This window comes from Pinus tabuliformis, chromosome X (genome assembly GCF_031772625.1).
Source record: "Pinus tabuliformis cultivar Carrire ecotype Pingquan chromosome X, CPIR1, whole genome shotgun sequence".
NCBI classification, from domain to species: domain Eukaryota; kingdom Viridiplantae; phylum Streptophyta; class Pinopsida; order Pinales; family Pinaceae; genus Pinus; species Pinus tabuliformis.
In genome coordinates, this window is record NC_142308.1 from 1630350673 (window position 1) to 1630376263 (window position 25591).

Here is a 25591-nt window from a genome sequence, read left to right on the forward strand (position 1 = left end):
TAGCTCCATCACTATGAACCACAGAAACATCAACGAATTTAAATAAATTATAAAACATGATATCAAAACTTTATCATTTTAATTAAATTTTTAGAGTTTGCGATTTGTCAAATGATGCAAATGGCAATAGGGACCACTAGTATAAATATGCAATCGTTTACTACTCCATATCTTTGTGCTGAATATATAGAATTTATACAGGTTCTCCTTACTGACCACCTGCCTGGTTGGGTTTTAGTTGCACCATTGCATTCTGTGGTTTTCTCGCTTGAGGCTCTGTATTGTGGGTGTTATTGTCGGAGTTGAGTGATTGCCATAGAAATTCCCATTTTGAGATTTTTCAAAATACATATTCGGTCATCTGGTCTGTGTTAGTGAATTTATGTCATGTTATAACGCTCCGGGGATTGCATAACAGTGATATCATGCCTGATCCTGGCTTCATCTCTGGCATTATTGGTGTTGGCATCGACATCTCAGTCCACTATATTCTAGATCAGATTAATATTGCGCGCCGCTGCAAGAAAGAGCTGAACTCTCTTAGAGAGCAGGTATGAAGAATCGAGCCTATTGTAAGCCAGATCCAACAGAATCACCTCCAATTCAATTGGAAGAAAGGAATTCGTAATGAGGCCATGCAAGTCATTAATGAATGGCTTACAAAGTTGGAGGGCCTTCTCCAACAAGCAACAACAATGGCTCAAAAGTGCACAATACCCAGCTGGGACATTGTCTCTCGGTATAAAACAAGTAAGAGTGTCATGAAGATGAGTTCAGAGATCTGCCAACATCTTGACTTGGTTCCTTTGATGAACTTGGGGATATTAAGGAACTTGACTATAAACAAATTGCAAATATACATCATCAAAGTAATATGAATCTGACTATAAACAATTAGAAATATACGCTGCCAAAGGCATATGCATAGTCCTGAGGTTAGAGCATCACGAGTAGGATGATTTCAAAATTTTAAAACCGAAAACATCATGTGCATACAAGGACCCACCTGCTACTTTACCTTCTTGTCTACTTGGATGCCCCCTTTCTCCTTGTACATTGCATAGCTTTCTGCACTCTCCAATAACGAGCGATCTGTCCAGGGATCCATTCCCATTGAGGAAGGACGTCGTATGAATCACATTCAGTCTCCCAGGGATCGATTCTCATTGAGGGAGGACAAGGTATTAATCTCATTCATTACCCATTTTGATTTTTAACTTTAATGTTTTCCTCTCTGGAACTTTTGTGAAGACTAAACCTGCTTGTATTGACCAAACTTAGATTTATTTGTTTTCTCTGCAAGCTTTTCTCTCTTTGTCTCTGAGTATATTTTTAAGAGGCTTGAGGTGTTTTTAACAAGAGTTTAACAGTAATTGTATATTAAAAGAACTTGGGGATATTAAGGAAATGATCCAATCCTCGGCTTCTTCTTCAGCCATTTCTTCTGCAACTACCTCCCAACCTCTGATTGCTTCAATGGGTTCCTTCATCAAAGAACCCTTGATTGTGGGACAAGACAATGCTCTTTCAGCACTCCAGAAGTTGGTAATGGATGAAATGACTGACTCTCCTTTCTCGCGCATTTGCGTGTTAGGGAAGGGTGGTTCCGGCAAAACACTCCTGCTGAAGGCACTCCTAAACTGTAAAGAGGTGAGGGATTTCTTTTCCGATGAGTTATTTCTTTGGCTCACTATCTCTTAGTCTCCGTCTTTTACAAGCCTTCTGAATGAACTCTCTACACAAGTGGCCGCTTACATAAAGGGTGCATTGCAATAATATTACTCTATCTTCGAAGAGTTGTCACATAATTGCAAGACATGCATTGGAATATGTACAGATATATATGGAAAAGATGGACATACTACGCATGCCCTAGAATGTCATATCCATATATAGAAAGCAATAATAAACCCAAAAACATAACAGAGAAAGACCCCAAACATGCAAAAACAGACCCAGAAAATTCTTACCCCAATAACAGACGAGAAGTTAAGAAATAAACTCACAAACTGGATCAACAACATATATCCATATTCTATCAACCATTTGAAAAAAAAAACTCAGTCACAGGTAGCTCCATCTCACTAGCTACAGGCATCCTCCAGACCTATTCCTTTGAGCGCAGAAAGCCTAGAGGTGGTTCTCAAGTGCAAGCATGCTTTAAGAATTCAATTTTTGTTGTTTTACCAACACCATTAAGACTTCCAATAAACTTCAATGGCTTGTAGAAGGTAATGATAAGGATATTTTATGGGATTTCCTCTATCCCATTGATGGTATCATCATGATTTTCTTAGTTCAAGTAGATCCAAAGAGTCCAAGCGAAAGAAATGTATCAGTGTGATGTATCTTAGAGTGACCATTTCACTCCTCAAGATGTATCAAGCCTCTAAAGTGAGCATACCTCGCATCAACCACCGTATTTGAGTAGCCACATAACTATGTGGTGCATCATCGCGTCTAGGTTTCTTTTACTATTGCCTTTGGATCTTGGGCCCAATCCATGCGTCTAGGTTTTTCTCTATCTTTGATTGAATCTAGCATTTCATTTTTGCTTTGTTTTTCTTGTAACTTTCTGGTTGGATCTAGGTCGTTTCTTGCATTTTGTTGCATCCTCAGGGTTGCTTTCTCTAGTTAAGCAATCAACCCTTTTGATGATTATAGATGCTATGAGTCATCGCATAATAATCTTTTGACTAACCACAATCACACAGTGGCCACAATCGTCCAATCACACGAGAGACATTGGACCAATGATAATGAAAGTATAAATTTGATCTTCAACCACATCAGAGCAAACTCTTACCTTTACGGGATCATATTAGTAAATAGGTTGGAGCTAAAGAAGGAATGGGAATAAATTTTGAAGGCTGATGAATGATTGAATTTGTATTGTTGTAGGAAGAGAAATAGTTTATGCTGCTAGTGGCTACAAACTTTTTTTAAGTAATCTGGACTTACTCCTCTCCTCTCTGTGTGGAAAATTGAAAATGCATTGAATCTCCTCACTGTGTGGAACACTAAAAATGAAATGAAATTTAAAATGAAACATACCTTGGTGCAGTCAATGGAGTGAAGATCATTTGGTGGGGTTCAATAACCCTAATTCGCAACTCTCTTAAATCTATTTTTAGCTCTCTTCTGAAACGTTAACATATACTACCTATTCTAGAACTTAAACAAAGATTCGGGCTAGGAGGGATTTTCAAATATGCTAAAATTTTCCCTCGTGAAAAAAAAATAATTACATTATTTTATTTTATAAATATATTATTTTATTTTATAAATGCACTATATTATTTTCACTTAATCTTTTTTTCCAAAGCAAGAGATGGTCCTTCTATTAACTTAGGTTAAAAAAATGATTTACACAGGTTACAACAAACTCCCACAAAGGGAGAATGAAATCATAGAGGTGCAGACTCCCACAAAGGGAGAGTGAAATTACTCAAAGTACCCCAAAAAACTCCAAAAATCAAACAGAAACAATGTTGAGACTGCCCTCGAACCAAAAGTGGGAAATTGGATTCAAAGTCCACTCCCCAAAACCCACCGAAGATCTGTCTCCTAGCGATCTGGAAATGAAAAGTCAACCCATGTGGAGGCAAATCTCACAGAAAAAACCTCAAGCTACATGATCAATGATGACTGTTGATCTTTTACTTCTAATCCAATGGCTGGTGTCCATATCGCGCGGCTTAAAAGCTCGTTGAATACTGCGCGATGAAGGCAGTTTGCTTTTTCGGTCCTCCGCCACGTGTTGCATCTTGAGTGGAATCGCTAGCTTTTAATAAAAACTGACTTTGGTTTAGATAGAGCCTCATGAAGGTGGTAAACCATTAGTGGTTTTTTCCTTTCAGGTCCACCAACTTGCACGTCAAAAGGTGGCCATAGATCTTCCTCCTCCGGATTTGATGGCCACAATACAAATCAGACTGTACATCTGCTCGCGGATTATGCAGCGATGAAGGCGATAATCACTATTCATCCCCCTCCATGCATCGCTAGTTGAATGGCATCGTTTTTCATCTGAGAAAAACTTATAGGGCACCTGAAGCAGGTGGTATATCTCGAGCAGTTTTTGACCCCGGTAATCTCTTACTTTGACCTCCCCTACATTGTACAAGGAAGACATGGCTGGAAGGGTGGCCTCCTACATGGAATTCCATATGAGTGGAGTTGGCGCTCTGTGGAGTTCATCTCACATGGAATCCCTTCTCCTGTGAGCAGATATCTTCTGTCTCGATTTCTGCCTTTGTTTCTATAAGCACCCTTAGAGAACCGACAATGCATATCCTCTGATAAACTATCTGAAGTGAACTTATTCATCATTGACATGAAGTAAAATTCCATCTCTTGAATTTTTCTGAAATTTTTTTCAGTCACTAAGGGCCTGGGATGAGCATTCCTCCTTCACCCTATCATCTGTTACCTCCTCCCACCAACAACACAAGTCGATATGCTTGTTTCGAACCCCCTCATTGGAAAGCCAATCCACAACTTTGTTGGCTTCCCTATGGACATGCACCAACCTAAGAGTTCTTAGCACTCTTAGGTGTTATTGGATTCTTTGGTAGACTTGAAGAAGCCACCAGTGTCTTGAGATTTTCTCAGGTGTAGCACCAACATTAACCCTCTTCACCGAATTAATGACTAATTTTGAGTCAACCTCAATGATGACCTTGTGAATGTCATACTTGAGCGGTATTTCCATGCATAGTTCCATCACCATGAGCTCAGCCATATTGTCGGTTGAATTTCTTAGATAACTGTGGAAGATGACCATAATTTTTCCTTCCTCATCCTTTATGACGCCTCCATAACCTGCTTCACCCGTATTTCCTTTAGAGGCCCCATCAATGTTAAATTTTAAAAAACCATGAGAAGGGGGTTTCCAGGAAGATTTTTCAGCTGAGGTATTTTTTTTGATTTGCATAGAACACTGAGGGAGATGAACCTTGAGCTCTAACTCTTCCAGGGTTCTGGCCTCTCTTTGTCCTATGATTTTTTCAGTATTAACACCTCCCACTATATGAACAGACTCTTTGAGTTGCTTAAGGATTAGCTTTAGAATGCTTCTCACAGGGCTCACCTTATCCTTGAAAATCCTGTTGTTGCACTCCTTCCAAACATTCCAAATTAAGAACCTTGGGGTCAGTGCCCAGGCGGAGGTTATTATCTCATTATCCGAAAAAAAATTCCACTAGTTTATCAATGTAGCAATGATGTCATTTAGATTTCTGTGTGTCTGCTCAAAGACATCACCAACCCAGTTCCAAAGTATTGTGGTGAATGAGCATCTATTGAGGAGATGATTAGTGATTTCTTCCTATTGTTCAGATAGGTGACATCTTGAGGGGCCAATAAATCCTCTTTTCCTTAGGTTATCCCATGTGAGAACCTTACCCTATTGAACCAACCACTTGAACAGTTTGACTTTCATCCAATGAGGATTATCCTAGAGTTCTTTCCATGTCCTATTAGTGTTTGGATAGTTAAGCCCTATGTATATCCTTTTGGCCTCCTTAAGGGTGAAGAGACCTGTATTATTCTTTCCCCATCTTAATTGATCTTCCAAGGTTGAGGTTAAGATTTGCCTCTTTTCCAAAAAGATCGTTAAGGGCTATAGCTTGAGTATGCATCATGCCCATTTCACTATAATCTGGAAGTTTCCATATTCTCCATTTCCCATTGTTCGTTGAGTGATCCCAATAGTCCCTTACCCTCCTTAATCCTTTGTTGATGGTATCTATGTGAATGTTTTCTATTTCTTCACTATGGACATTGTCCTCCTGCTACCAATTATCCTCCCAGAACCAGGCCAGATTTCCATTTTCGATCTCCCAGAAACTATGATTTTGGACTAGGGCTTTGTTCTCCCATGCCCTATTCCAAATTGAAGAACATTTTACTTGTTCTATCATTCTTATGAGGTTCTTCTCCTACCAATCTCTTGCATACTTTTGCTTCCATAGTTTTTCCCAGGGGCTTGAATTTCCTTTAGCCATCTCCACCAGATTTTGGCTTCTAGAACTCTGTTAAGAATTCTTGGTTCATGAAGACCCAATCCATCATGGGATTTTGGTTTTCATACCCTATCCTGTGCCACTAGGGCCCATTTCTTCTTTTCTTCACCTTTCCCCCAGAGAAAGTCTCTTTGAATGTTTCTTATATTAATAATTGCACCAGTTGATGTCAGAATGACTGATAGCATATAGATAGGGATACTTTGGAGGATAGCCTTAGTTAGAACTAACCTCCCTGCTAGATTTAGGGCTCTGTTTTTCCATTTTCTAATCTTATGTTTTATCTTATTTAGAACAGGCTCCCAGATTTCCTTGTGTAACAGTTTGTTAGTGAGGGGAACTCCCAGGTGCTTCGCGGGTAATGACTCTCTTTGAAAGCCCAAAATTCTGGATAGATTTCTTTGAATCAAAATATCTGTATTGAAAAAGAAAATCTTTGATTTAGTGATACTTACCTCTGTGCTTTTTGCCATGGCTAGCTCACTCAGAATCTACTTATATGCTTTGGCTTCCTCGACTGTGGATGTGCCTTGAAGCATAGTATCATCTACAAATTTCTGATGTGTCACCGTGTCCCCGCCTTGAGTAAGTCTCAGACCCTGAATTCTCCCTTCCTCCTTGGAAGCTCTGATTTCTCTCCCTAACCCTTCCATCATTAGAATGAAAAGGAAAGGAGAAAGACGATCACCTTGCCTAAGACCTCTAGTAGGCTTGAAGGTTTTGGAGGGAGAGCCATTGAGAAGAATTGAACAGCTGGCAGTGGTAACTAGCGCCATGACCCACTTAATCCAATTGTGATCAAAGCCATAGGCTCTTAGTACTGCTCTTATGTACGACCAGCTAAGTTTGTCATAGACCTTTGCTATGTCCAGCTAAATTATCATCCCTTCCTGTTTATTGTTACTGAGTGAATGAACCACTTCATGTGCTTGAATTATGTTATTAAGAATTTGTCTTCCTTCCACATGGCCCATTTTATCCTTTGAAACTAGGGTAGGGAGGAGTGGTTTGAGACGGTTGGCAGTAATTTTGGATATTATTTTGTACACCACATTGCATAATGTTGTAGGTCTAAATTTGTTTGGAGAGGTGGCCTTTTCCTGTTTGGGGATTAAGGCTATGAAATATTCATTGAGCACCTTCGAGACAGTCTTAAATCTTCGAGAGTCTTCCACTACCTCCATAATATCTTGTTTTACTATCCTCTAACATGTTTTGAAAAAGCCCACATTGAAGCCATCCGAGCCAGGTGTTTTCCCATTGTGCATCTCTGTAATGACTTCCTCAATCTCTTCTTCTCTTACTGGTCTATTGAGATTGTAATTATCGTCTGTAGAAACCAATTTAGGAATGTATTTAGTAAATCTTTTCATAAACTAATATCTATCTTCCGATGTTTCCTCAACAATTCTTCAAAAATGTTGGACTAGAACCTCTTCCATCTCTTCATGAGTGTTTCTTTCTATTCCATGCTGATCTGTAAGTTTCAAATTCTATTGTTGCTTCTGTGAGCTATGGTGGATCTGTGAAAGAATTTGGTGTTTCTCTCCCCTTCCTTAATCCATTGTACTGTGGATTTCTATCTCCGAAATTTTCCTCTTGTAGACATTTGTTTTCCCAATCATGGTGGAGTGACTCTGCCATCTCTTTCCTTTCATCTGTATAGCCTTTTGTGATAAGAATTTGGTTTATTTCCTTTAGTTTCTTTTCCACATCTCCTTTAGCTTTGAAGATATTGCCAAATTCCTTTTTATTCCACTCTTTGAGTCTACCTTTAATGTGTTTGAGCCTGCTATGTAGAAGGAACATCTTTGTACCTTGAAGGTGTAGCTCTTCCTTCCATCATTTTTCAATGTTTGTGAGGAAATTTGAATGTGTGAGCCAAGTGTTCTCAAACCTAAAGGAGGAGTTCCTCAGTTTACCAAATAGAGAAGCTTCCAATTGAATAGGTCAGTGGTCTGAACCTCCAAAAGGTAGGATAAGCACATTCAGGCTACTTCCCATGAGAAGTTCCTCTGAAATAATAAATCTGTCTAATTTTGAGGCTACTTGGGTAGGGCCGCCCCTTTTGTTATTCCAAGTGAAGATTCCATTGTTGTTTTCCATATCAACCAATTTCATATTGGTGATGAAGTCCTAGAAGGTAGCTAAATCCCTACCAATTGTTCTAGTACCTCCTTTCTTCTCTATGAGTGATTTTGTCATGTTAAAATCACCTCCTAGAATCCAGAGTAGCGTTGGGTATATTTTCTTCATATCCTCTAGTTTTGTGAGGAGTTGAAGTTTGTCCTCCATTGGCTGAGGGCCATAGACATTGGTGATCATGTAACATTGCCTATCACCCACTATTTGGAAAATCAAAGAAAGGTGATGTCTGGAAGCCTCTGCATCAATCACACCAAATTTCTATGGATCCCATAGAGTGAGAATGCCACCAACAAATTTATTTGCCTTAACTTCAAGGTATTCATATCTATTTAACCATTTACTATGTTTTTCTCTGATCTTCTCCACTGAGCATTTTGTTTCCTGTATGAATACTATGTCAGGTTTTTCCTCTTTGATCTTGTTACCTAGATTCCTCTGTTTTCTTCTACTCCCTAGTCCTCTAATGTTCCAGGTTGTGATTTTCATTGAGGTGGGATTTTAAAGGAGTAACTGGAAAGGTATTTCATCCTTCCTAAGTCAATCATGAGTTTGCAACACTCCAGCAGTAGTTCTTTCTGTCTTTTTCTTCCCCTCCTCTTGCGTGGGTTTTTTTTTAATTTTCCTATTATTAATCTTATTGTGGAAGTCCCTTTATTTTATTAATTGTCATGTACTCTTTTGAATCTTGTAGCTATTTGATATGACTTGTTAAGGAATATTTGTTGTACCTTGTTATGGAGTTTATTCCCAAGTTTCCTCCTTGTTCAAGAAACGTTTCTAGCTATAGGTTCTCCCTTTCCAGGATCTCCTGTAAGTCTTGGTCCTCTGTGCCACTCTCACTTTCAGTCATTTCATGGTCTTTTTCTATTTCCATGTTTCTCAAAGGGTCCGTCATGTGTTCATTCTGTTCCTGTGTGAACTCCATGCTGGTATCTTTTCCTTTCCCCCTTGCTATCTGATTCTTTGTACTCTTTTGATCACTTCCATCTACATCTTCTTCTCCTAAGATCTCAAAACTGTTGTACCTTCTTGTTTTGTCATCCTTCTCAGTAGCGTTCTTTTGTGTCCTCTTTTCCCCTCCTTTTCCTTTCCCTCCTACTTTGGTGAAATTTTTTTGATCTTTCCCTTTGCTGGTGTTTAGGTATTCCTCCCTTTTATTAAGAGGACAATCTCTAGATAGGTGCCCATGTTCATGACATTTGTGACATTTGAACAGGATATGTTCATAGTTAACTGTTTGAACCCATTCCTCATCATAGACTTCTAGAATGACCTCATCTGGAAGGGCTCCTGATAGGTCCATCTCCACACAGATATGAGCATAGGAGATATATTTTCCTCATAGAGTTTCCTCTGAAATCTTTAAGAAATGACCTAATTTATTGCCTATAGCTTTTAAATATTATGGCATCTAGTAATATAAAGCTAAGGAGTAGATTCTAATCCATACCGGTACCAAAGTGAAAGTTTCTCATTCTAGCACAAAGTTCATCGTCCATGGCTGCATATAGAGTCCAGCATCTGCAAAGAAGTATGGTCCTCCTTCGAAAATCTTGTCTTTGTCCTCCATGTTCGTGAATACCACAGTAAAAAAACCCTTGGATCCAAGATGTATATTTAACTCCCCCTTTGGTTTCTAGTTGTATTTTATCCAAGTGTACAATGCTTTCTCTGACAGCTAGATTCCCATAAATTTTCATTTAATGGCATAGTTTGCAATGTGATCCCTATGCTCTTGCAGAGCTGGATCATTTAAAATAGCCCGCTATTTAGTTATGGTCTTGGGTTTACAAGGCCCCATCTTGGTTTTGTTCTTTGTACCCTAACCTCTATCTTCCGCTTTCTCCTTCTGTCGGTCTTCTTCATGGGTCCCTTGTTCTGCATGGCTTTTGCTACGTTCAGCCTTTTGAGTTTCAGTGTTTTTTGTCTTGACCTCTAAGGGTTGTGGAGGCTTGTTCTTATTCCCTGCTCTTCCTCTATTTGAAACCACATTATTGTAGGAGGGAGTGGAGCTCCCTCCTCCCTGTGCCTCCATGTGTACCTGTTATCCTCTATCACTCTCTTTGTTGAACCCTAGAACCTTGATTGCCAGTTTTTTCCCAGCCCAACAATATCAAAATTACCTCCTGTGAGACCCTTTCGACAGGCATTCACCAATAGCATAACAATCACCTATATTATTTTCACTTAAATACATTATACATTATACATTATTTTATTTTCTTTTGGATAATATGTTTTTAGTTGTATTTCAGAAACAAATGCCCTTGGGAAGTTTCTTTGTTGTGTTTGATTTTTTTTTTTTTGTATATTTGGCATATTTATCATAATAATAATAATAATTTAATTTTAAGATTATTGTTTTTATGCAAGTTTATGGAGGTGGACATACTCTACTTTTGGAATTTGAATGTGAAACCTCTCAAAAGGAAACATGTACTTTTAACTTGCTTGTATTCAAAATATTTAAGTGTTCTTGCATATTAAGTGGGTGCAAACAAAAGAGGGTATATAGTAATCTGATTTAATAATTAAAAACAAGTGTTAGTTTCTTAAAAGTCATATGAAAAATTTGGAAGGAGTAGGATATGTACCCTAGGTTAAATATATTCAAATTATTGTGTGAATGGGTTTGTAAGACCCTATGTTTTTATCTTGATAAAATGGAGTCCTCTCGGAGTCACTTAGATAGTTTAGGTTTTCATAAGCAAAGTAGGTGCCTTGCCTTAAGATGTAAACATTTCATTTTAAATAGTGTGATGATGTGGTTTCTGCGAGGCATTAAAATATGGAATGAGCTTTCACTTTTGGGATGCTAGTGTTATGTTCTACTCGAGGCATGGGTGCATGTCCAAGAAGACTCTAACAAGGGTTGAAGAGATGGAATAGTTAGAGGGGTTGGGGGGTTGTGGTCTGACATAGAGGTGTAGAAAAGAAAGTTATGCAGCATGAGAAGTTGTGAAGCTAACTTAAGACATTTGACATGTTGCAAGAAGGCAACTTGGTAGTGATACTAAGTGAACACTCATTGATCGAAGTTGATAGCCTCTCCTTGTGCTACCACTTTGCAAGATGAAGAAGAAATGTGAAATATATGTGGAGAGGTTGGAAAGGTTGTTGCAACATATATAGGTGGTTTTTTCATGTTGTAGAAGGAGGTATTGGAACTTGGAAGGTGACCATTGGGGTATATTTCTCATGGCATGTTAGGGAGGTGCAAGGATTTGATAAAGATTGAATTACACAAATTTAACAAATAGGCCATATTGGATTAGAATAGTATTTTCTTTGGACATCCAAAGTTGAAGGTGCATTTTGTGGAGGTGTAGTCTAAGTCCTTGGGTGTGGGCTACATCTTATAGTTATCTTCCACTTTTGGTGTGTGTTAGTGGTGTTAGTGCATTGCGTTTGATTAAAACTAGCTAGAATATGTTCCATGAAGGAAAAAAGTGCACAAATTTTAGATGACTTAACCATTTCACATTATAAGGTGTGTTATGCCCTAGTTTTGAATAAACAATTAGAACCATCTTAAAGTGTGATGGGCTGTACCAAGGACTTAGGTCCACTTGCATTAGTTGAGGTGTAAAGGCACCCCATGAGTTGAGGAAAATGATTCCAATGCTTACCTATATAGAGTGTTTATGATATAAGATTAATGATTTTTTGTTGGGGAATGGAAGAGGAAGATAAGAAAGCAGAGGAACTAAAGTTTGTTGTAAATAAATCAAAAGGAAGGAAAAATGTCTCCTATTAGCAGGATTTTTCAAGTTGCCTATTCAATAGGACTAAATTTTAGTTGGATCTAGGGAGTTTTCCTTAAAAGTAATGATTGGGTACTCTATAAATCCAAGACCTAACATATCTAAGATAGTACATTAAATAGCTTCATTTTGGGAAAAGGTTGCAAAGGCTAAGGTGAAAATATCCTCTTTTTAATGTGGGTTTTAAACCTTCCATTTTATAATGCTAAAAACAAGGTCATTGTCTTGAGAGGAAGTCCTTTATTCTACCATAACCTAATTCCAATGATTAATCCATGGTGTGATTCTTTCTATTTGAGTTTGGCCTTGAACGTTGAGATCTATCTTTCAGTCCAGTTATCAATTTGTTGTTTCACTTATGCGTTGAGAAGGTCTTAAGGGTTATAGATGATAAGACAATTATTTTCAATACCCATCCCTTGAAACCCTATAAAGAGATAGTGTGGCCCATTTTTTTTTAATAATATTTCAACCACAAGCTCTTCCTATGAGGATTCCCCTAAAGGGAGAGTTTGTAAAAGAAGTGGAAAAAAACAAAATTTCATGTTGAGTTAGAGGAGGGGTATAGATTACAGGTGTCTCTAAAGGTATTGACAAAGGTAAAGGGGAATGGAGTTTTCCTCCTATTGCAACGCCTTTTATTCCACCATTCAAGGTGCTAAAGGGAACTAAATTTAAGGGTCATAGGTGAAATCTCAAAACTATATTAAAAATGAGATGGTAAGTGCAATTTAGCATAGGATTGATTCTTCAATGGTTGATGTTTTGGGTGAGATTTCCCAGTAAAAGGAAAATATTGAAGCCCTACTACCTGTAGATTAAGTAGATTATGAGAACATGTTTTCTAATATTCAAATATTCTCTCCATATTTTGTCCATGAGATCCATGGAAACTATGTTCAAGTGTCGATAACTCATGTTAAGATATCATCCTTGATTCAGAGCACATATACCTCTTCAACTAGCGGTAGAGCGACTAACTAATGAGTAGGCAAGGTTGTTCATTTACAAGGTTGGAACCAATCAAGGATTCTCCATCTCTGCCCAACTCTATGATGAGGATTGTGCATAATGGATTTATTATAGTAAAAGATTAAAAATATTGGTTTATCTTGAAGTTCAAGTGCTTGAAGCGATTGCCTCAACCTACAAATCTTTAAGGAACTATGTGTGTTTCAATTAGACCTTTGTGGTCAAGGAACTACAAAAGAGTAAGGCCTTATTGTTATTTTTAAGGGGTTGGCCTAGCCTCACCTACGTACTAACTTCTTTTGTCAAATGACAAAGGAAACTTTGGTTATTGTTGCAAGAAACTAAATTTCTCTCTTCTCACTTGTTTATAATGTATATTATTGATCCCAACAATATGATCATGTGATAAGAAACCTCTACTTGAAGGTTTTGGAGAAATTGTTCAATATTGTAAAAGCTTACAATGTTTATCTTTCACTAACTTTCTCATTAACAAGGCCTTTCAAAGTATTCTAAACAAATACTTGGAACAATCAATGCCAATATTATCCGTCTTTACTGACATTCATGGAGGAATGTTATTGTTGATAACAAAAATACATCACACTTAGTAAGTAGATTTGAGATATCTAAATTGATTGACACTTTGAGCTACCAATGAAAGCCTAAGAATATAGAGAAACCAATGACCACTAAAACACTAATGAAAGCTGAAGACTTGTTTTGATCGAGGTTGCAAGGGAAGCTACAGAAAGAGGTTACCCTATGGATTAAGGTTTTAATGGCGCAAGAGGACCTGTTGGTGTTCCAAAACCAAAGAATGATAATGTAAACACTTAGTACTGGGGGAAGGACATAAAGGGAAAGATTCTACTAAGTGGGGAACTATGAGAATGTCATGAGGATGGATGCAGATGACTTTTGAATGTCGAGGGATTTAAGAGCGCAAAGGAGAGCACGTATAGTGTAGAAATGCCTAAGAGCCATGCAAACAATTAAAGGGCGACAAAAGGAATTCCACCAAGCAGGAGTGGTGTTTGTTGGGCCATGCAAAGGGTATAAATTTACACTTGATTACATTACCTTTTTTCTCCTTTCTTTATGCATTTGTGCCATGATGTAATAAGGTTTCGATAGAATTTCAATAAGAAGTGAACGAAATTACTTTTGATATGATTTCACTGTCAAAACTAACCTTTGTTTCTTTTTATGCAGAAATTAGCAAATGGAATAGCTGTTGTTCAAACTATTGAATAGCAAAGGCTAAACAGGGAGAAAAGAGCGCATCTTGTGCAGTCAAATCAAGAAGTGAATTAGGAGGATCAGCACAAGATGGAAGACTATCTGATAATAGCATTTAGTTGTGAATTCCTCAGGATCTCCTGATCCTGAAGAATCACATTTATCTCTTTTCCTCTTTGACTATAAGAAGGGAAAGATGAATAGAATAGGGAGTTGAACTTTTGCCTTTTACTTCAATTGTAATTCTGAGATACAGAGCTTTATTCTGAGGAACACCTTGTGTTGTAATGACATTTGGATTTGATGAATAATATATAATTTATGTTGTTGTTCATTCAAAATATTATGAAGTAAATATGCAGTAATCACTAGCGGCTTGGGCCTGGTCACTGGTGGATTTCATTGTTCTTCCCTGTTTTATAGTTTACCTTTCTTTTTCTGCTAGTTTAATTACTTTATTTTATAGCTTTACGATTGATTTACTTCCACTAGTGTTGAGTTTGTGTGTTCATTGCATTAATTCCTATTTCTGTTGAATTGTTTCATTTACTTATGTCACAGATTGATTTAATTATTAGAGAAGAATCATTTCTTTTTAATCGAAAGATAGAGTTTTATTGATGTATTACTTTTATGCATAAGTCTAGATTTAGTTGAAAGAGCTCTGTTATTTCTATGGTGCACTTGGTTGATGTAATTGTAATTAGAACTTTCAATTAAGATTGAGTTTTGATGTTTGAATAAGCTAATTTCCTTGAAGTTACAAGTTGGTAGTTTATGGTTTGATCTGTTTACTCTTGTATTGAAATCAATAAGTTATTTTAAAGCATTACTCTTTATAGATTCAATGATTTACATCACTTGCACATCTTGTGTACACTCTTGAAACAAAAAGACTTACCCAGGTTGATAATTAATGTGAGGCATTTAAGAGTTCTAAAAGACACCTTATTTGCGCCCAACAGTGCTAAGACATCCGGAAGAGGAAGAAAGTATGGAAGGAAGTTCAGTGGGAAGGGAAAAGACGGCTGCAACCAAAGTGGGTTTGGAAGGTGATAGGGACCCACCCCTGCCAATGGAAATGGGGATAATTGGCAGTGGGGTGGATATGAAATCAACACTACATGTTGCACCACAATATGTCAGATCAATTGGAAATGCACTGAGGTAGGATATTTCCATATTTTTAATGGTATAGATTCAGTAAATTCATTTATCATGAAGGTTGATGCAATGGTTATTGAAGAACATAAATTACCTATACTAAATGTCGCATTACAAGTGAGACAGCCAATATGGTGGGAAGTTCACCGCAACTAGCTCTAAGATTGGGAGAAGATCAAAATAGCCATGGAAGTAAGATTCAGAAAAGTGGGGGAGTATGCTCAAGATTTCGTCAAATATATGGGGGGCTCTAATCCTAGACAACATTTTCAAAATTGTGAGAGATGGAATTCAGAAGGAGTTCCAAAGGATTTATGGGTGCATGGTTTTATACACACCCTGAGAACCTTTCCAAAATATTGGTATGTAAAATAAGAAATAAGGAAACATACTGGATATTGGGATAATTTGGTTGATTAGTTTATCAATAGCTTTCGATTTTCAGACTGCAAAAAGAGTCTAACTGAGGTGTTGTAGGCTATCAAGCAGATTCTTCGCACCTCGAGTCAACTAATGGAGGGGTGCATAGATCATAATAATTTACAACATATCTACGAGCCCAGATATCATGAAGCAATAGCCTATGGGAAGGTGGACAAAGACCCAGATAGATATGATTTAGAGGAATTACGACATCTGTCATTCCATGAAACTGAAGAGGAAAGGGATATCAAGGATGGACCTATCAACGATGATACACATTTACTCCCATTGAAGTTGCGGAAACATAACATCGGAACCAATGACAAATCCAAGTTAGCCTCAATTGGAGATTTTTAGGATAAGCAGACTACAAAGGAAATTTTCAACCTCCTGAGAGAATATGAAGACTTGTTCCCTTCATCAGTCGTGAAACTGAAGGGGATCAAGGGAGATATAGGGGAGATGAAAATCATGCTAAAAGCATATGCAAATATAGTAAAGCATTGACCATACCCACTGAACCCGAGGGTTAAGGAGAAAGTGAAAAAACAATAGACAAGATGCTAGTAGGGCTTATATTTCCAGTGGACAAGGCAGAGTGGGTAAGTTCGATTGATGTATATAGCTATAGATCTCACTAAATTTGAAGAAGTACTGCATATTTGCAGTCCCTTTTTCACACTTTTGGGCCACGTAGTGTGCAAAGGAGGAGTATGTGTAGATCTTTCGAAGGTTGCAATGATCATGAATATGGACCCACCCGCAAATTTAAAATAGCTCAGATCCACCTTGGGATATACTAGGTACTACAAGAGGTTTATCCACAACTAAGACTCGATTAATGAACCAATGGAAAAGATATTGAGGAAGGTTGGATGATTCATGTGTTCAAAATAATGTGAGGGTGCAATCAACATACTGAAAAAAATAAAAATAAAAACAATAAAAACAATAAAAACAAATAAATAAATAAAATAAAATAAAATAAGACTAGTAATTACATTGATCTTGGTCTACCCTGACTAGAACAAACAGTTCCATATCCACGTTTATGCATCAAGTGTTGCTCAAGGTGATGTTCTAGCTCAATCGGGGGAATGCAGTCTCAACCACTCAATTTATTTTACCAATAGAAAATTGTCCATAGTAGAAAATAATTATACTACAACTGAGAGGGAGGCACTTGCGATGGTATATTCACTCCAAAAATTCATAAACTATTTACTAGGAGGCCCATTCAAGTTTTTCATTGACCATTCCACTTTGAAATATTTAGTGAACAAGCCTGTCAGCCAATGTGCTACTCCACTCCTATTGTAGAACACATAATTGATTGCTCAAAGCCTTGGGCCTATTTTGATGGCACCTCTGAAGGTGAGCCCTATTGGGAGGGGCAAGAAACATCTTGCATAACAATGAGCCTCTTGTAATCAGATTTAAGGCAAGTTTTGGTAAAGGGTTCAACAACAAGGCTGAGCTAATGGCACTAAAGCTTATCTAAACTCTGGCAACAGAATATGGGGTTCTAGAATTTCTAATATTCGACAATTCTCGATGTGCTATAAAATGACTCGATAGGTAGTATACTCTACAAATATATACCATCACTAATGAGGAAATTATTAGTATTGTTGAGGGTCTTACCGAAGTTTCCTTTGCTCACATTTTGAGAGAAAGAAGTCAAGAGGCAGAACTCCTATCAAAAGGCCTCGAATTTTAGCTTGGGGAATGGACTATTTAAGAAGATTTAAATGGGCTGCACACTAAAAATTCCCACTTGTCTTTCCTTTGATCAGTGGACTCTTGGATTCCTTTTTTATTTCTCATAGTTGAATGTACATTTTTTGTATGAGAGGATTATTTCATTTTTTTGGATCAGAACTATACGCAAACCTATCTAGAGGTATGCAACAACAAAAAGAAGCAAATGATGCATATATTTTTAGTGGTAACATCTAGAGATGAATAGGTCTAGCCTTTTAAAATAATATCCATGAATAAAAATATAACCTTTTCTTGGTAAAAAAAGGGCACAAGAAAGACCATAATTAAGGAGCATTTCTCCAAGAAGTAGAGGAACATAAGCAAAAAGAGTTATGATATTTGTCCTAAATAGGTACCAAAAACACAAGTAATAGATAATATGAGGCTGTCAAATCTGGAAATAGGCATATTGAATGCATAACTCTTGTTCCATCCCTAAATGCCTTGGCAACACGTAGTGGAGTTTTCTTCAATCCATCTCGATTGACATTTTCACCCTAACGCCTTCAACAACACTGCCACAACAAGCACGATGGTGGGGTTCGAATTTGATCCCTCATATTCGTCTGTGCTTGCATTTGGGTATGGTTTGAGATTGATATCGATTGCAAGAGTGGTTAAACTACCCTCCCACTCCCACTCCTGCATTGGCGGAGGAAATTTCATCCCCCAAATTGATAGAGAAACATTTTTGGTTATGGAAATCCGAGGTAGAGAGGACTGTAAAAGAAGCAAGGTAGAGATATGGCCCACCTGCAATGGTCTTCTCAGCTCTGGAACCTGGAGCATGTAAGAGAAATAATATTAGAGGGATAACATTTAAAAAATTTAGCCATAGGAGAAATAATATTAGAGTGATAATATTTAAAAAATTTAGTCATAAGAGAAATAATATTAGAGCGGTGTAATATTTAAAAAAATTAGTCATAATGATCCATATGCTTTGATATAAAATAAATTTGAAAAATGTAAATTTTTAAAATCTATTGTGTATTTATCTATTGTCAAGTATGATATCACAATAATTTATGTCGGTAATGGTGTGATCATTTATTTTAGTTTTTTTAAGGAAAATTTTCTAGACCTACACCCCATTAGGCATAAATCATTTTAACATATACCTGCTTATGAAGTAATATAAATCATCCTATGGCTATCCTCAAAAGAATTATCACCCATAGCCTTAGTGATAGTGTAAGGCTCATGTCAAAGTGGTATGAGCTTCTTATAGGAGTTTGTCAATTTCCCTTTATACAAGTCCAGCCATAACTTGTCACCAACCTGAAACTTATGTCGAACCCAATAGATTATGTATCTACTTATACTTGGAGGTGGAAACTTTCTACAAAATATCATGAATTCATTGTTGAATTTGTCAGATACGTTCCTCAAAATTGGTTTCTTTACTTATCTCATTCCAGGTATAGGAGGTATCTTCACGTGTTATACCATGAATATAGCTACATAAATTTGTGCCAATTGTTGGGACCCCAAGCACACCTGAGAAGGCTTGTGGCAATAGAAATTGAAGAGTTATGTCAAATTTATGTTGAAAATATCGAAGGATTTCAACACGTGTATGTGGATGCTCGGAATTATATACTCTAAAGACATCTATAATAATCATATTGACTACTACTTTATATTTATCAATCTAGGGATGGAAGGTAGTGGATTTGGTCAAGCTTGATGTCCATCATGGACCAAAGGTTAAACCAAAAAATACTAAGGAACCTATTATACCTATCAATAAATATGGTATTTGGAAACCCAAAGTGAGCCAAAACATGCTCTAAGAAGAACTTATGAGTGGATTTTGTTGCGAAAATCTTCTTATAATGTGCCAAAAATCCCATCCTAAGGAATAAATCAACAACAACAAAAACACATCTGTTACCATGCTCGGTTGAGGGAAAACATGACATAAAATCTAGGGGCACTAACTCCCAAGGATTATCTAGAGTAGGCAAAGGCCTACAATTGGTGTGGATGGTCATTTCCTTTGGTAGAATATAATTCTTCCACTGCTTACAGGCTTTGGCAATAGAATGTAGCTTGTTGTCATAGGTTGGGTATCTTTGAAACCCATCATAGATTGTTTGGCTATGATAGACAATTGAATGTTTGTGTCATGTGGGAACTACATCAACAACATGAATGATTGGCTCATAGGGTCCTTGTTGTGTAGTCATTCATCGAATAATGGCGTTGGAGATAATATTGTTTCCATAAAGAAGAGAACCAAAAATAGGCTCATGAACACCATCAATATCTACTGGAGGGGTTGCAATTAAAGAAATAATGAATACAAAAGTTGTGGTCAATAGGATAGGGATCATCAAGATGTTGAACCATCCAATGTAGAGATGCTTTTCAGTGGTAGTGATTTAGTCACATAAAAGACCCTATAAATTGGTGCTTTGGGATACCCCCAAGATTTAATAAGTAATCCAAAGTGAGAGGGTTCATTGATAAGGTGACAATGCCAACAACCCTCGATTGACCCAAAGTGACACCTTGTGAGTCTTGCACGATTAGGGTGCTAACTTGAGCATGAAAAGGAGGCACAATTGCACAGGTGGCAACATCTCACATTTAGGCCACTTGGCCACAAATCTTTTTTCCTTTTTCCATTGAGGGTACCTTTAAAATTTACTAAGGCACAAATCACATATTTGGAGGAATTTTGGATGACTTTTTGTATTCCACTAGCTTCATGCATGAAGAGGTGCTCCAATTCTTTAAGAATATTTTGGAGAATTTCATGGCATAGTCAAGGGTCACATGTATAAAAGACAAACACCATAGTCAATAATATGAAAATTGGCATTTGTATCACGTGGCGTAAAGGAGAAGGACATAGGTGAAGAGTACTACATTTAGAAACATATAAAAGCTTGTTTATGTCCTCCTTCCAAGTAAGAGAAGATACCTTGTGACAAAAGACCCAAATTTCCAACGGAGGAAGACTAGGGTAAGGGTTACTTTTTCTTTGATATGTTGAGAGACATTATGTATTTTAAGGCATGTTTTGTTGTTGAGTTCACATATTTGGAAGCACAATTGCACAAGTGGAAAGATTTCACATTTAGGGTACTTGGCTACAAATTTGTATGCATGTTTTCTATTAAGGGAATCTTTTACATTCCCTAAGGCACAAATCAAATATTTCATCGGCTTCACACATGAAGAGGAGTTGCCATCACTTAAGAATGTTTTGGAGGGTTTTCATGGCATAGTCGAGGGTCACATTTACAAAATAAGAACTCCCAAGTCAAGAAGATGTAAACTATGTTGCCAAGGGATTCTTAGATGTGGAGGGTGTTATGGCATGTCAAGATGTAAAGTATGTTGCTTAGTTGTTCTATGGCCATGGTTAGATGTGAGCCTTGACTTGGTAACTTGTAACTTGTTAAGTGGGATCAGTAGAAATTGGACATGAGTAGCCTAAGATGAGTTATATTCAATTCTTAGCTGAACAACACAAAATCCAGTTGTATTAACTGTAACTTGGTCAGGTTTTTGTAGTTGAGGAAAGACTTGGTTGGGTTCCCAAGTCCCAAAAAATGTAAGGGTAATTATGAGAGCATGATAATTAAGGAGTGTCGGGGCATGCCAAGGAATGAAAAGGCATGCTAACACATGCTAGACAGTTTCAATTCATGTTGAGGAGTGTTAGGTAGTGCCAAAGCATTAGAAGGGATAACTAGGTAAAAATGCATGGAAATGGATGAATAAGAGCATGTACTAAGGAGTGTCAATTGATTCCATGTGTCTCTAGGATAAAGTGTGTTAGGAGAAGGTCAGAATAATACTTGTAGGAGGAAATCCTATGGTTACAATAAGGGGTTGGACAAAGTAGTTTCAAACAATGGGAGACTTTGGGTTGGGCAAAACATTTGTTTTTCCAATGACTTGGTTGGGTCCCAAGTCATAAAAAAGTAAGGCTAACTATAAGGGAATGAAAGTTACCGAGTACGAAGATGTGTCGGGGAATGTCAGGAAGTACTAGCACATGCTAGACAATTCCAAGGTATTATAGGCATGCCAAGATGTGTCAAGTGCTAGGGTGTGGCATGAACATGTGCTAGGGAGTGTGAGGACGAAGTGTCACGGAAACGCAAGGGAGCACCAATTTCAAATGCATGAAAATGAAGTGTCAGTGAGTTCTAGGTGTGCTAAGGGGGGAGTGACAAGGTATGATAGGTAGTTCCAAGGCATGCTAGAATGTTAGGTAATCATACGAAGATGTGTCAAGTTCCAAGGTCTATCAATGAGTGCTAAGGAGTGTAAGGGAGTACCAGGGAAACACAAGGGATCACTAGGTAAAAATGCATGGAAATGAATTAATACGAGTGTGTGACACGTAGTGTTAGTGATTTCCAGGTGTGTTAAGGAGGGAGTGACATGGTATGATATGCAGTGTTAAGTCATGCTAGAGTGTTAGGGCAGCATGCGTCCAAGATGTTCCAAGTGACAGGGTGTGCAAAATGGGTATTAGCACTAAGACTAGGTGCCAAGTGCCAAGTGTCAATGCATTCTAAGTGCCAAATCTTCCTCTTTTTCTCCTCATCTATTTTCCAATAATTTATCTCAAATAAATTTAATATTAAACCATGCCAAAGCATACCAAGTCATCTCAACACATGCCAAACATGCTAATACTTACGAAGTTCCAACACGTGGAAAGTGCCAATGTGCGTTAGGGAGCGTGATGCATTCTATGAAGTGGCAGAGCATATGGAAGAGTGCTAAGGTGCGCTAGAGAGTGCTAATGATGTTGAGGAGTGTTATGGAGTACTAGGACAACACAAGGGAGAACTAGGTCAAAATGCATGGAATTCAATGAATATGAGGGTGTGTCGGGGAGTGTCAATGAGTGCTAGCTGTCATGCCAAGGAGGGAGTGAAGGTATGCTAAGCACAGGTAAGGCATTCCAGGGAATATCAAGGAATTTCAAGAAGTTCTATAGTGTTCTAGGTAGTTCTGGGGTGTACTAACATGTGCCAAATAGTGCCAAGGCATGCCAGGTGCTATGACATGCTAGGATGTGCATGGTGCGAGAGTATGCCAATATGCATCAAGGAGTTTCAAGGAAAAAAAAGGAATAACCAAGCTAAAATTAAAGGAAATGAACACATAAGAGGGTTAATAAGTCGGGACTTTATCTTCTTCAAAAGGGTCATGCTAGGAACACTAATAATATGTTCCAATACATGCACAGTGCCAATGTGTGCCAAGCGCTAATGTTTTTCAATGCAATATTATGCCAAGGTGTTCCAGGGCATGCTAGGGACTACAGGGCATACCAACACATGATAGGGGAGTGCTATCCCATGCTAGGGCATGCAAACATGTGCTTGGGCGTCCTACTCAGGGAAATATGTTCTAGGTATAAAGATTCTGTAGGTACAAAGGTGTTCCAAGACATGCAAGGTGCCAAGGAATGTCAGTGTATTGTTCCAAAGAATCTTAAGGTGTGCCATGAGTATTGAGGAGTGCTAGGTCTCTCCCATTAATAGAATTGATAGAGCTTTATTATGTATTAAATAATATAGTTCCTACACACACTAGTGGAACTTTATTTGAAAGAAATTTGTTAGATAATAAACCTAATAGAGATGAATCATGTGTTGACTCATAGGAAAACTATATTCTTATGAATTGAGGGAAATGATACACACTAATTACTTCTTAACAAATTGACTAACTATTATAACCACTATGACCTTGGACACATATTGAAAAAAACTCCAAAACAATGGTCTTAAATCATTATCTTTTGAAAAAAATATAGTAACAGGTACATATCGCCATCAAAAACTCATTGGAATGATCGATGATGATGAAAAATTTTTGATCATCACTAAAAGTAACCAAAAAGAGCATTGGTGAGGGTCAATAAAAGATTTTCAATTGAAGTGTCACCAAAGAGAGAATTAGCGATGGGCCTTTAACGACTCTCACCAAAAGTGTGACCAAAGAGAGAATTAGTGACAGTCCTTTAACGACCATCACAAAAAGTGTCATTGAAAATGGCTTTGGTGACAAACCTTAAAGGACCATCACTATATACACTTACAACAACTATTTTTTAAAGACCATCATCATATGCGACATTGGTGACAAACCATAAAGGTTCGTCAAAGGCATGAAGCGTCATCAAAAACTCATTGGAATGATCAATGATGATGAAAATTTATTGACTATCACCAAAAGTAACAAAAAATATCATTGGTGACAGTCAATAAAATATCATCACTAGAAGTGTCACCAAAGATAGAATTAGTGATGGGATTTTAACGACCCTCACCAAAAGTGTCACCAAAGATATAATTAATGACGGGCCATTAGCGACCCTCAACAAAAGTGTCATTGAAAATGGCTTTGGTGACAAACCTTAAAGGACCATCACTATATACACTTACAGCAATGCTTTTTTAACGAACATCACCATATGCGACATTGGTGATAGACCTTAAAGGTCCGTCACAGGCATGACCCTCACCAATGACCTTTTTTCTTGTAGTGAAACAACAGTCCCTACCAGCACCCATTATCTTATCCACCACAATTATTATGGAATGTCCTGGTCCCATGCTCCACACCAATCGCTATATAAAGAAATAAGACACCTTTTTCATATTGTTCCAGATGGTTGATCCATGCTCTAAACCAATACTGTGTTTACGAAACCAAAATAGAAATTCCTGATTTTTCATGTACTTATTTTTTATCTCCTTACTCCATATACTAGAGCTAAATATGGCACGCCAGAGTGATTTCACCTGCAGTGAGAATCCAAAAGTATTTAAGTTCATAATACCCCATCCCCCCTTATTTCTTGGATGAGCAATATGTGCCATTTTAGTTAAATGGATATTATGTTGTTCATTCCTCCTGGCCCATATGAACATGGTGATTATACGATTGATACTTTTTATAATTTCCTTTGGGATCTGATATAAGTGTGCCCAGAAGACCCCAAGTTGAGAAAGTATAGCCTGCGTGAGAATCACATGGCCCCCCAGAGATAGACAATGGAATTCCCATCCAGTGACCCATTTGAAAAATCAATCAACCAACCATTGCCAATCAGAGTTTTTGTAGCAGTTTGGTTTTATGCAGTATCCAAGATATTGTATACCAGGCAACATTTGTTCCGCTTCAATTCCAAATAGATTCTTGATGTATTCAATGACCTCCATATCGCCAGAATCATGATATACAATAGATTTGTGCAGATTCATACTCAATCCAGTTGCAATAGAAAATTTGTTAAATATATGGAAAAGGTGCAGCCAAGTAAATCAATTTAACATTGCCATAACAAGCACATCATCAACAAAAAAACTATGGGAGATTTTGATATTTATACCCATTACCAGTGCTTGAATGTGTTCTTCCTCCACCACTTTTTTGATCTGTAAACTCAGTCCATCCATAGCTAATATGAATAGTAGGGGAGATAAAGAGCAACCCTGACACAATCCTCGTCCAACCTCGAAAAAATGAGTAGGAAGTCCATTTATAATAACTACATAGTTTATATTCAAGACACAAGCCATGACCCAATTTACACATCTGGGTTGCAAACCAATTTTGAATAGGACCATTCTCAAGTAACCCCAATCAACACAGTCATACGCTTTTTGCAAATCCACTTTCATGATACCAGCATTTATATGCTTAGTGTGAATAGAATGCATACACTCCTGTGCAATGGAAACAACATCATGTATTTGCCTATCCGGTAAAAACCCAAATTGTTCTGGAGATATAAACTTCGACAAATTGCTCCTCAATCAGACAACTATGATTTTGGAGATGATCTTATAGATAAGATTACAAAGCGATATGGGTCTGAAATCACTAAATGTCGAAGATGGAGATTTTTTAGGAATAAGAGCGATGTAGGTTGAATTTATGCACGAATGAATATCACCCCTAATTCTTGACTCCTCCACCATCTTCAAGAGATCATTTTTAAATATTTCAAAGAAGTGGATAAAGATCTCGACCGACCACCCATCTGGGCCTGGACTTTTGTCCCATTTAAAGGATTTTAATACCTCCAGAATTTCTTCT